The 10,685-nt window shown below is 40.4% G+C and overlaps 1 non-coding gene across 1 annotated transcript; it reads right to left on the bottom strand.

The window, feature by feature from the left end:
• Nucleotides 1-236: 236 nt before the first annotated feature.
• Nucleotides 237-343, bottom strand: LOC131645352 (small nucleolar RNA R71). The gene has a single exon (XR_009296981.1). It is a non-coding gene; the product is annotated as a small nucleolar RNA R71 (small nucleolar RNA).
• Between the last annotated feature and the right edge of the window lie 10,342 nt (nt 344-10,685).

The raw sequence follows: 10,685 nt of genomic DNA, 5'->3' as shown, positions 1-10,685 counted from the left end.
TCTCTGGAAGCCCTGTAGACGACCCCAATCTCCATTTATCCGTGTTCGTGCAATACGCCGACACTATCAAAGCCAACAACGTTAGTTCCGAAGCTATTCGATTACGCCTTTTCCCTTTCTCATTGAGAGATAGAGCGAGAGCGTGGCTTCAATCCCTGCCTTCAAATTCCATAACTACGTGGGACGAATTGAAGAGAGTATTCTTAGCGAGATACTTTCCGCCTAGCAAAACTGCTATGCTTAGAGGTCAAATCAACGGATTTACCCAGAAAGATAACGAATCGCTCTTCGAAGCTTGGGAACGTTACAAGGACATGCTTAGAATATGCCCTCATCATGGACTCGAACCATGGCTGATCATCCATACCTTCTATGGTGGTCTCTTATATAACACTAAAATGACTATAGATGCCGCTGCTGGCAGAGCATTAATGGACAAACCCCATGATGAAGCATACAAACTCATAGAGAACATGGCACAAAACCATTACCAATGGGGAGGAGAACGAGCCGCTCTAGAGAAAGCCCAAACCAAAGGAGGAATGTACGAAATAAGTGGTATAGACCGCGTTAACGCTAAAGTAGACGCTTTAACTCAAAAGATCGAGAATTTAACCATCACTCCTTCAGCCACCGCTGCCGCTGTAGCACCTAACTGCGAGATTTGTGGATTGACTGGGCATGTAGTTGCTGAATGCCAACTCTTGACTGGAGTCCCATCTGATCAAGTAAATTACGCTCAAGGAAACCCTTATTCTAACACGTACAACCCTGGATGGAAAAACCACCCGAACTTTTCTTATAAGAACAACAATGCGTTGTACGCGCCTGGACAAGCACCTGCTGTACCACCTGGCTACCAAAAAGCGCCTGTAGCTGCTCAAAACACCCCTAGGAAGTCCAATCTAGAAATCATGATGGAGAACTTCATAGCTTCCCAACAACAAACCAATAAAGACTTCCTGAATCAAAACATCCACAATAGCGAGCAACTAAAACAACTATCAAACAAAGTAGATGCTTTAGCTACGCATAACAAAATGTTAGAAACTCAAATCTCACAAGTAGCTCAACAACAAGCACCTACTGCTGCCCCTGCTGGCACGTTTCCTGCTCAACCTCAACCCAATCCTAAAGGACATGCGAACGCGATAACACTGCGAAGTGGAACTAATTACGATGGACCCATAGATCCTAGAACCCAAAACGTACCCATGTCACAACAAGAGCCAAAGGAAACCCAGAAGAAAACAACTGACGAACAAACTGCTAAGACTAATGAGAACAATAACGAAGTGGAACCCGAAAAAGAGAAACCTTATGTTCCACCACCACCTTATAAGCCACCAATTCCTTACCCTCAGAGATTAGCTAAATCAAAAACCGAAGCGCAATTTAAAAGATTTGTAGAACTTCTGAAACAATTAAACATAACCATACCATTCACAGAAGCCATAACTGAGATGCCTTCGTACGCTAAGTTCTTAAAAGACATCTTATCAAACAAAAAGAAACTCGAGGATAACGAAACTATAACGCTTACCGCTGAATGTAGTGCTATCATCCAAAATAACATGCCTCCAAAACTGAAAGACCCTGGTAGTTTCTCTATACCCTGCGTAATTGGAAAAACCATCATAGAGAAGGCCTTGTGCGATCTAGGAGCTAGTGTTAGTTTGATGCCTCTTTCAACCTGTAAGAAACTCAATCTAGGTGAGCTTAAAGCAACAAGAATGTCTCTTCAACTAGCAGATCGTTCAGTTAAGTACCCTGTAGGAATGTTAGAGAATATCCCTGTTCGTGTAGGTCAATTCTACATTCCAACTGACTTCATCATTATGGATATCCAAGAAGATTCTAACATCCCGATCATATTAGGAAGACCATTTTTAGCAACTGCTGGAGCAATTATAGATGTAAAGCGAGGAAAGCTTACTTTCGAAGTAGGAGAAGAGAAAATAGAATTTATCCTTTCCCAATTCCTAAAAGCACCTTCTATAATTGACACATGCTGTTCTGCTGACATAATCGACGAGTGTGTCAAGGAAATAAAATCCGAACCAAATAAGGAAACCGAGATCCTAAGAATTCCTATGCCGCCAATTCTTGAAGATGACAACTGGCGTGAGGAATATCAAGATAACCACCTGAGTGAATGCTTAGCCTTAACTCCCGATCCTATACCTGGACCTAAGAAACCTGCTGTAGAACTAAAAACACTTCCTACCGATCTTAGATACGAATTTCTAGACGAAGAACTAAATCGACCAGTTATAGTGAACGCCAACTTAGGACGAACTGAGACTGAAAAATTACTTAATGTCCTAAGAAGATACCCTACCGCTTTAGGATACAACATATCAGATCTGAAAGGTATAAGCCCTTCTTTGTGTATGCACCGTATTATGCTCGAAGACAATAGTAAAACCTCTAGGGAACATCAAAGGCGAATAAACCCTATTATGAGCGATGTGGTTAAAAAGGAAATCCAAAAACTGCTAGAAGCTGGAATAATATATCCTATATCCGATAGTAAATGGGTTAGCCCTGTTCACGTCGTACCAAAGAAAGGAGGAGTCACTGTAATCACTAATGCAAAGGGAGAATCTGTAGCACAACGTACCCAAACTGGATGGAGAATGTGCATAGACTATAGGAAGCTAAATAAAGCTACCCGAAAAGACCATTTCCCTTTACCTTTCATAGATCAAATGCTCGAACGCCTAGCTAAACACTCACATTTTTGTTATCTGGATGGATACTCCGGATTTTTCCAAATTCCTATCCACCCTGACGACCAAGAGAAGACCACATTTACCTGTCCTTATGGTACATTCGCTTATAGACGAATGCCTTTTGGGCTCTGCAATGCACCCGCGACCTTCCAAAGATGCATGATGGCAATATTTGCCGACTTCCTAGATGGAATAATGGAGGTCTTTATGGACGACTTCTCTGTCTGTGGAGGAAGTTTTGAAACATGTTTAGAAAACCTTGAAATGGTGCTTAAACGATGCGTAAGCGTAAACCTAGTCCTTAATTGGGAAAAATGCCATTTCATGGTTCGACAAGGAATTGTACTTGGACACATCGTATCCGATAGAGGAATCGAAGTTGATAAAGCAAAAATCGAAATTATCGAAAACCTCCAACCTCCCAAAACCGTTAGAGAAATAAGAAGTTTTCTGGGACATGCTGGTTTTTACCGACGCTTCATTAAGGATTTCTCTAAAATAACCAAACCCTTAACTGAACTACTTATGAAAGACGCCGAATTTATTTTCACCGATAAATGCACTGAAGCATTTCAAACGCTTAAACAAGCATTGATCTCTGCGCCAATTATGCAACCTCCCGACTGGAATGAACCTTTCGAAATAATGTGTGACGCAAGTGATTATGCTGTAGGAGCCGTTCTAGGACAAAGAAAGGATAAGAAACTACATGTCATATATTATGCGAGTAGAACCCTAGACGAAGCTCAGATGAATTATGCCACGACAGAAAAAGAATTATTAGCAGTCGTATTTGCATTAGACAAATTCCGTTCTTACCTGGTAGGAGCCAAAATAATCATATACACTGACCACGCCGCCATTAGGTACCTCCTAACCAAAAAGGACGCCAAACCAAGACTTTTGAGATGGATCTTGTTACTGCAAGAATTCGACCTGGAAATTAAAGATAAGAAGGGCACTGAAAATGTCGTAGCAGATCACCTCTCTCGATTAGAAAATCTGAAACCCGAACAAGTACCAATTGACGATGATTTCCTTTATGAAAGACTCATCGCCCAATTAGAAGCAAATGAATTCGAACCATACCATCCAAACGCTGAAACCAACAAATTAGCTGAAATAGCTTTAGCCCGATCTGACGCACCTTGGTATGCAGATTTCGTAAATTACCTAGCTGCTGGTGTGCTTCCTCCTGATCTAAGTTACCAACAGAAGAAGAAATTCTTCCACAACCTAAAACATTACTATTGGGACGACCCACTCCTGTTCAAAAGAGGCCCCGATGGAATCTTTAGACGTTGTGTACCCGAGGAGGAAATAAGAAGCATAATAACACATTGCCATTCTGCACCGTGTGGAGGACACCATAGCACATCTAGAACCTGCGCCAAAATCCTTCAATCTGGACTTTTCTGGCCCAACTTGTGGAAAGACGTCTATTTTGCTGTACTAAGCTGTGATAGATGCCAACGAACTGGAAACATTTCAAGACGCGATGAAATGCCTCAAAAAGGCATTCTTGAAGTAGAAATATTTGACGTCTGGGGAATAGACTTCATGGGACCGTTTCCGTCATCGTTTGGAAATCAATATATACTCGTAGTCGTCGATTACGTTTCAAAATGGATAGAAGCTATTGCTTCTCCTACAAACGATACACGAGTAGTTATCAAACTTTTCAAAAACGTCATCTTTCCTAGGTTCGGTGTGCCAAGATTGGTAATTAGCGATGGTGGTTCCCATTTCATTTCAAGAATACTTGAGAAACTCCTTCGAAAATATGGAGTGAATCATCGAATAGCCACACCATACCATCCACAAACAAGCGGTCAAGTAGAAGTATCTAACCGCGAAATAAAACAAATATTGGAGAAAACTGTTGCTATATCTAGGAAAGATTGGTCAACCAAGCTAAATGAAGCTTTATGGGCTTATAGAACAGCTTTCAAAACTCCAATAGGAACTACCCCATTCAAACTCGTTTATGGAAAATCATGCCACCTACCGGTAGAGTTAGAACATAAAGCCTATTGGGCCATTAAGAACTTAAACCTAAACTACACTGCCGCTGGTGAGAAACGACTTTTAGACATAAACGAATTAGAAGAACTTAGACAAGACGCTTACGAAAACGCCAAAATCTATAAAGAGCGAACGAAAAAATGGCACGACAAGCGTATATCTAGGAAAAATTTTAGCATAGGCGATAAAGTGCTCTTATTTAATTCTAGACTAAAATTATTTCCTGGTAAGTTACGATCTAGATGGTCTGGCCCTTTCGAAATAACTAACATATTTCCAAGTGGAGCGATAGAAATCAAAGGAGAAACCGTCAAACCTTTTGTCGTAAATGGGCAACGTCTTAATCATCACGAAAACGATGAAAACATCGATGTTTTTAAACTAGACGAACTGCCCGCTCTTTCGAAAAAATAGTTTTCTATTTTTAAATCGTCGAGCTTACGACATTAAACAAAGCGCTTGGTGGGAGACAACCCACATTTATTTATTTATTCTATTTATTTTCATTTTAATTTTTAAAAATTTTAACCTTTAATTTTCATTTAATTATTCTATTTTTAAATTATTCTAGATTTTAATTTTCTTATTATTTTTCATACATCTTATAATATTTATTATAATTATAACTGCCTTCTTAACTCGTGAAAATACTTCCTTTTTATAATTATAATTATTATTATAACTTGTTTTATTTAATTTTATTTGTTTTTTTAAAAAAAAAAATGAACACTAGCCTAGTTCTAACTTAATCTCAATATTTTCAACTTCTAGGTTTTTCATTTAACTACTAACTACGATGCAAGAAGTTGATAATATGGAAGTTGTGTTCCGTGGTAGAGGACAAGAAGCAAGATTTAACAAGCTGGCTGGAAGACAAATGGATTTGACTTGCTATCCTCACCAACCAACTATGGTGAAACTTGGTATTGAAGAAAGTATCCTACACCTGCTTAACCAAATTGGTTGGACTGGTTCTCACTTGTTCCGCAAGTTTAGCACTTACCGGAAGCTCACTCTGGAATTCTTGAGCTCCCTGACCTATCTCCCAAACTGTGGACAAGGACTGAAAAAAGGAGTTATTCTCTTTAGACTCTTTGGTATGGAGTTTAATTTCTGCATCCGAGATTTTGCTGAAATGTTAGAACTACCTCATGGACCTGATGCATACGCCCAAGTAGCTGAAGAAAACCTTCCATACTGGGAGTTGGAAAAATTCTGGGGCAAGATCACTGGAAACGACAACCCTGAAGAGAATGAATTTCAATCTGAGAACATCCACGATCCTGCTTTCCGCTACTTTCACAAGATCCTCGCTCACTATATTTTTGGAAAGCCTGATAATGTCACTGAAGTCACTAGAGAAGAGTTGTTCATCATGTTTTGTACCTCTCAGAATCGCCCGGTCAATGCCATCGCATTCATGCTAGCAAACTTCGAGCGCATCACGCAAGACGAAGTTTCGCCCATTAGGATCGGCGGATTTGTCACTATGATCGCTAATGCCATAGGAATGAGAGTGCCTTTGCTTAGATTGACACCTTATGGTACCCATACCTCTATGGACATCAATTTCTGCTTTAATCGAGGTATCATAGGTAACCTTGGACCTGATCGGTTTGAATTGCTCATCGATAACAAAGTTTGGTATCAGTTCACCTTACCGAATCCTAGGACGAGTGTGCACAACCCTGCCAACTGGCTTTACTATGGTCAGATTCCTGAGAGAGAGCCATCACCTGAAACTCCTCAAGCTTATGAACATTTTGATGAGGAAATGCCTGCATCTGAATCTGAACCTGAAACGCCTCCTGGTTATTATGAACCTCTTCCCGTTGATGAACCCATTCCTGATTACGAACCTCTTCCTATTGATGAACCTATATCTGAGTATGAGCCTGAAACTCGTTCTGAAAATTCTGTTGATGATCACACTGTTGATATGACTGATGTCGAGGTCGAGCAACAACAACCCGCTACATCTACTGCATCGGTGAATCAAAGAATGCCTAATCTGAATACGCACGAACAAGCCATCACTGCGCTACAACAAGATGTTCAACATGTGCGCAACGAGCTACACACTTTGCAAATGCATTTCTTTGATTTTATCGACACCGTAAATGCTCAGTTCGACGAAGTTTTCAAACACATTCAGTCTAATCAGAACAACAATAGACGTGGCTAGATGTTACCGTATTAGACTATTAGATTTTATTCTAGTTTTAGTAATTTCTATTCCTAGTTTAGATTTGCATTTTTCTGCACTTTTGTTTTCTACTTCTGTTAACACTCAGTACTGGTTTATTATTAAATGCAAAATTCTTTTGATTACTGCTACTGTGTTATGTTACACTGCTATTGACTGCTATATATATATACTTCCCTATAACTTTTTGCTGTTAATAGTATTTAAATCCGACACTGTTATGAACTGATGGACAATATTAATGGTATCTGTCAGTGCTGTCCAGTCACTTGCATGCGTGACCCACCTGCCTACAGCAGGAGACGCACGTCTCCATCTGTGTGGGGCCAGCTGACACGAACCAAAGGAACAGGAGACGCACGTCTCCATGCTCTGCCCCAGCAGACTGGCTGCCTGAGACGCACGTCTCCCAAGGCCAGCAGTCTGCATTTGACCACGCAGACCATTCTTCTTTCCCTCTTGAATTTTGAATTTGAATTTCAAAATTCATCTTTCAATCTTCTTCATTCTTCCCCTATTTATTCCATTTAAACTCCATTAACCTCATTCATCCTCCATCATTCACCTCTTAAACTCCATTCATTTCCCATTTCTCTATTCTATTCAAATTTCAAACACTACCATTAATCCATTTTAATTTTCCATTAACCACACCATTTTCAAACCTCACTATAAAACCACACCACCACCACTCTTCTTCTTCACAACTATCATACCTTTCTCTACTTTTCTACACTACATTTCTATTTTTCATTTCCATACTCACCATGCCTCCACGTTCATTAATTCGTAGTGAGCGTCCCGAGAGACCACCTCCCGACCTTTCAAACATTATCTTCCGAGATGATGACAATGATGCTCAATGAACAAAATATGTTGCTTTCTACGAACGTTCGGTTGTTCCCACAAAATTTGTGAACACCGAGTGTCTAGAAACTTTGGGTCTCATTGATGGTGTTACCCGTCTGCTCACCAAATCTAGCCTCCACCATCTTTGTACCGAACCCGTACCTACTTATGAGCCGGTCGTCTTAGAATTTTTGAGTTCTTTCAACTACGACACTCCCTCTAATCAACCACTCTCAACCGGTAGCATCCAATTTCGGATGTTCAACCGTGAATATGCTCTCGAACAAGATGTCGTAGCTTCATATTTGCATTTTAATCATGCACCAATTGCTCACCGCTCAATCTTTCAAGAACTCAATGGTCGATCTTGGGAGGATCTCGCTTTTGAATTTTGGTTCAATCTCACTGGAGAAAATCCTACTGGTTGGAGAGCTCTCCATGCTTCCCACATTCAAAACCCCGCTATACGTTATTTTCAACGTGTCTTGGGGCATACTGTTTTTGCGAGATCTAACAACCACAAGGTAAACCAAAATGAATTATTTTTCCTTTACTGTGCGCTTAACAATATCCGTTTCAATGCCGCACCGTTTATGTTCCAACACATCCAAGGTTTAGTTAACGCCCCCGCCACAAATCCATTCTTGCTTGGAGGCATTATTACTACCCTAGCCTGTGCTTTAGGTCTTGGTGACGAGCTCCTCTCACTCTCACATCTCATGAAGCCTGCTCAGTCACTCGATCTCACCTACTGCCGCGATTCCCACTTGGTTTCACCCCGCCACGATGGCCGCTACACTTTGGTCGTCAACAAAGTTCCTATTCCTTATGTCATCCTTCCACACCCTGAAAGAATCAACATCCGTTATGTTCAACGTTGGAGGCTTATTGAAGACAACCCTCAAGATGACCAACAAGAACATCCTAATGAACCTATGGATGCAAATGAAGAAGAACTCAACCAAGGGCAAGTTGATGTCAACCAACCTCCTCCAAACAACCCTCCGCCTATCACTCTTGAAGCCATGTATGCTGCTATTCAACGCCAAGATCAACTCGTTCAAGCTATGCAGACAAACCAAACTGAAACAATTAGGCTCATCAGAGAGATGCAACAGGAGCACCGTGACTATGCTATTAGGAACGAAAGTCAATACGCTGAAATTGCTACATATTTGCATGATCTTGACATTTGTGTGAACGACTCTCCTGATAGACGTCGCCGTGTTCGTACAAGAGGCGCGAGCAGTTCTCGAAACCGCAACAATGAGGAGTAGTTCTTATGCACTGAGGACATTGCATCATCTAAGTCTGGGGGAGTCGTATTATTTCTATTTCCTTTAGTTTTATTTTTCCCTTCAGTTATTTCCCTTCCTTGTAATGTTTTTCAAATTCAATAAAGTATATTTATGGAATTTAAGTCTTATATGTATAATTCCGTAGTTATTTCAATTTCTTCCATTTTCTTGAGCCATAACAAAAAAAAATTTGCTCCTAAACGATAAACGCAAACCCCACACGTTTAAGAAATACAAAGCTACTCAAACACTCAACGCATTGAAACTGAATATAGTCAATATCCTTATTGTCCCAACACTCTAAAACCCCCGAGTATGCGTAACCGATTTGAGTACCCGTTGTACCAAAACCACCGACTTTAAGTTTTGAAATAACCCTTAGTAGTTTATTCTAGCAGTCGGCACCGTCTTAGATACAAACTACGCAGAGAGTCGATGAATATAAGTGTATGATCCTCATAATGATAATTATGTGCTCAACCATAAGAAGAAATGTGCCTACTAAGTAAGGTGATCCTCACAAGATCATTTAACCTAACAGTCGCAAATTTCAAATACAAAGAATTTAAAAAACTCACTGTCGATTGGTTCAGAAGTCATCTGGTAATGAACTTGGTAGGAAGGACTATTGTCCGATTCCCCACAATCTACAAGTGAATGCTAAGGAGTATACCACATATTGTGCCAGAACTCCGTGAGAAGGATCATAGTCACTAACCGACTACTCTGCTATGTGCGTGTCAAGATAATGGGCTTAATGTGATTGCGCGCGAATGAAAAGGGTGAAACATGATGACAAGTCAAATAGGTCGAGCTATAATGGCATGATTCGGATTGGTATGCATACTGGGAGTTGTTTAGTGTTGTTACTATAGGTTTATTGCTAGATTCATTATCATTATTTCCGAAAAAGAACACTATGTAGCTGAGTATGACTGAACGACATGGTGGAAGTGTGTTTCATTTATCTTTATCTTCTTATTTTGCTTGAGGACAAGCAAAGATTCAAGTCTGGGGGAATTTGATAACACGATTTTATATCGTATATTTAGCTTAAAATCCATAGATATTTATAGCATTTTCCGTTTATTATGTTAATTTATTATGATATTACGCGAGTATTTGCTTTGTTTCAGGTTTTACACTTCAATTACGACTATTTGCGAAAAGGAAAGAAAATTGAGCTTAAATGACCAATATTTATGCCTAAAAGATGAAAAGGGAGTGCTGAAGTGAAAGAAGGGTGCAATTAAGGACCCAAAGGCCCAAAAGAGACGAGCCAGCCCACAAAGGAACAAAAATGCGTAGCCCAAACCATGCAAGCAAGTGGAGACGCACGTCTCCACGTTCTCTTCTGCCACGTCACCAAGAGGAGACGCCCGTCTCCAACTGCCCCTAGATTATCTCCACTTGAGACGCACGTCTCAAGTCTTCCTGAAGAAACGGAGACGCACATCTCCACGTCCAGTCTGCAAAAAGTCCCTCAATTCACGAATTCCAACTGCAAAACCTCTCCTATAAATAGGACCTGCTATCTCACTTCCAAAGGGTCCGATTTTCTGCCAACGAAGT

Source organism: Vicia villosa, linkage group LG1 (assembly GCF_029867415.1).
Source record: "Vicia villosa cultivar HV-30 ecotype Madison, WI linkage group LG1, Vvil1.0, whole genome shotgun sequence".
NCBI lineage: Eukaryota > Viridiplantae > Streptophyta > Magnoliopsida > Fabales > Fabaceae > Vicia > Vicia villosa.
Note: the sequence above shows the minus strand (reverse complement) of the source record. Positions and strands in the feature narration are given on the sequence as shown.